General features: G+C 37.6%; 1 pseudogene across 1 annotated transcript; it reads left to right on the plus strand.

Moving 5' to 3' along the window:
* Window positions 1-1121: 1121 nt before the first annotated feature.
* On the plus strand, window positions 1122-1907 carry LOC308350930 (mediator of RNA polymerase II transcription subunit 6-like; annotated as a pseudogene). The gene is made up of 2 exons: window positions 1122-1373; window positions 1484-1907. The product of its transcript is annotated as a mediator of RNA polymerase II transcription subunit 6-like (transcript).
* Window positions 1908-3538: the final 1631 nt, after the last annotated feature.

Below are 3538 nucleotides of genomic sequence, written 5' to 3' on the forward strand. Positions count from 1 at the left end.
AGGATGAGCCACAGGAGGGTTTTACACAGGCAAATGATAGAGTCTGATTTGCTCTTAGAAATATTTTAGCTGTTAAGTGCAGAAGACATCGATTGGAATGGAGGCAGAGAAGCCTGTCAAGCTGTCACAGTCACTCAAATGAGGGGTGCTGAATTTGCCCAAAAGAGGGAGCAGAGGAGAGAGACAAGTAGAGGCATTGGGGTAGTAGGTAAAACCGACAGGCCCTGCATGTGAAGGGAGTGAAGAGCTCAGAAGAGCAGCCTTATCTAGAGACATGGGTTTGGGGGCTGTCATCCTGTAGATGGTATTTGAAGCCATAGAGGTGGGTGAGATCTCCCAGAGAAAAGTAGTGGGAGAAGAAAAAGCGGTCTAGGATCAAAATCTGAGAACTTCTAAAATTAAAGATCAGGCAGAAGGAAAAGATCCATCAAAGGAGACTGAGAGAATAAATATCTAGAGAATCAGGAAGCCAGCCAGGAGTGTGTGGCATCACAAAGGCAACAGAATGTTCCAAGAAGGAGAGATTGGTCAGTGGTGTGAACATGCCATAGTGGACAAGAAAGATGAAAAATCTTTCTTCATCTTTGAAACTTCCAGGTTGGTGACTACATGGAAATGCTGGGAAGATGGCTTGACAGGGCAGGGAAGGGAATCTCCTCCCAACCCTTGCCCCATGCATCTCTTCCAATTCATTTGGCTGTTGCTCTATTCTTTATAATAAACCAGTGAGCCAGGCACTGGTCTGGAGACTTCTACCCAAAGCAGAAGTCCAAATACCAATATATCAATACCATCTAGAAATATGTCTATTTTAAATCACCTTTAAATCTATGACAGGAATATTCCTAAAATGTTGCTACTACAAGTTATTCAGGGATTGATTAAGGAGGATAAGTCAGATGGGGAAGAAGACATGTTCCTACAAAGGTGGTTGAGCATGTTCCAGAGCCAAAAAGCTAAAGGGTAAATTTTGAATCAGATGAGGATGATAATAATGATCATTTTATGAACATTAGTTCGTTAAAAGGAAACATAATATATTTAGAAGTTTTTAAGATTCAAAAAAATAAAAATGAGCACTTTGGAATTATGGTGGTGGTCAATACCCGATATAATCTGCTGGAATCTCTTGGGTTGACAGTTCCTGGATCCCCATTTTGAACAGTGGAAGTGTCCTGGATTACTTTTCAGAAAGAAGTAATCCTTTTTTACCATAGGACATGTAATACTGAGGTGGTCACAATGCAGAAGCTAACATTATAACACTTAAATCAAATGGTTAGAGTGGAATACATCCTTTTACATGCTCAAGAGCCCACTCTTTTTATCCTTCAGGAGCAAAAGCGGCAGTCCCCACCCAAGTTATCCCGCTGGTAGATTACTTCTTTATTAACCTCTTTATAATTTTAATAATTTCTAGAAGTTCTTGATTTCCTGAAGGCAAAAGGATCTATGAGAACAATGTCTAAATTCAATGCTTGTTACTACTTACTATATCATTGCTGGAGTGATCTATTAAGCACCAGACTTGGGGTCAGTTATAAACTCTAGGGTGCTTACTGCACTGCATGTGATGAACTTATGGCATACCGTCGATATCATCCTTCCAAAGGGTCGTGGTAGCACTTCAAAGATCATGAAGCGCAAGATAAACTCAAACCGAAAGCCAAAAGGAAAGAAGAACCAAGCTCTAGCTTTCAGAGACAACGTGTGGATGCTTTACTCCTAGACCTAAGACAGAAATTTCCACCCAAATTTGTGTAGCAAAAATCTGGGGAAAAGCCTGTCCCAGTGGATCAAAGAAAGAGGCAGAACCTATACCAGAAACTGTAAAATCTAATGAGAAGGAGACCACAAAGAACATCCAACAGATAGTGAGCACCAAAGGCCCCCTGAAAAATGAATGAGACCTCAGTGAGCAATGGGTAGGAGAGAAGCTTGCAAGACACCTCTTGCCCATTATTGATGCCTCATTACTGTGACAGGCTCTTAAACTTTAAAATTCTTTGTCACATCCCTCCCATTTGTATGAATGTGCTCGTTCTTTTAAAAAGGATGTAAGGATCCTCAGGCTTGTGATATGAATATTTTTTATGAATTTTTGTAACCTTTCCCCTACTGGACTTGAACAGCCTCCTTACTCAAATGTATACTGCTATATACATCTAAAAACAAAGGTATTTGTATTAAAAAAATTAAAATTAAAAATTAAATCATTACAACTAGAGTTTATAGTTAAAGTATTTTTAAGTATTTCTGTTAATTGAAGAATTTGAAAGAGACTTAGAGAAACTATTGTGTAAGAATTTGTATTTTTGAATATTAGCTCCTGAAGATGATTTCATTACTAGAGAAACTTCACAGCTCAAGGACATATATAACAGCATTGGTTCTTATTTCTTATTTTTTAATCTAGTTGACATTACCTGGAAATGTATTATAAATTTTAGAATGTCATTTTCCTGACGTATCTGAATATATATCTTACTGAATGAGGGCTTTGCTTAAATGTCATTCTTGGGTAGGGATTAAAATAAATCCACTATGATACATTGCTGCTTCATGATCAAAGACTATACTATGTCAGTATTTTAATTTGGTAACACTAAGCAAAATTTGAGGGAAAAAGCTTATAAATATTAACCTCTTTATAATTTTAATAATTTCTAGAAATTCTTGATGTCCTGAAGGCAAAAGGATCTAACGAAAACAATGTCTAAATTCAGTGCTTGTTACTAAGTATGTGTTCTTTTTCTAATGCTTGTGATAACATCAGCCACACAGACTTTGAATAATTAGTCCAAAATGTGAATTGAACAGTCCAAAAAAAAATAATGATGCCCATTGAGTAGAGCACATATTACTGACTTTAGCAAAAACCATTTCAATAAAGTGGTGAGGACTGAAGCCAAGTTGAAATGAAATCCAGAGTGAATCAAGGGAAGGGAGTGGGAATAACCATTTCTACAGACCCTTTTTCATTTTAGACTTACCCTGGATTAGCTCTGAATCATAATCCTTTCAGGGTCACCCGAATTCTTGCTTTAGTCCCATAGGAAGAAGATGTTAGAAGATTGGAACCAAAACTCCCTGGATCTAGTCCAGCCCCGAGACTAAGATAATGATTAAAGAAGTAAAATCACCAAGTCTAAGTTTATATGAACGGGGTCAATATTTTTAAGAACCTTGCAACATTAAATTATACTATAAATTTTATATGTAGACTTGGGGAATGGTAATTTTCTAACAAGCTAAGAGTTGACTACAGGGTCAGAATAATAGACATTATTTGACATTAAGAGATCTGGGACAAGGAGGTGTGAAGGAAGTCAAGGTGTGATTAGTGGAAGCAAAAAGTGTTAATAGAAGGACCTGCTAAATGGTCAAGGCTAGAGACTGAGGATCAGGATAGCTGATGATGCTTAACCAGATAAAGGCACCCAAGGTGGAATCAAGGGGTGTGAGATTAAAGGGTATGAAAAATTCACATAAATGTTAGGTGGTAGGGCACCTGAGTGGCTCAGTCAGTTAAGCATCT

This window comes from Martes martes (genome assembly GCF_963455335.1).
Source record: "Martes martes genome assembly, chromosome: 10".
Lineage (NCBI taxonomy): Eukaryota > Metazoa > Chordata > Mammalia > Carnivora > Mustelidae > Martes > Martes martes.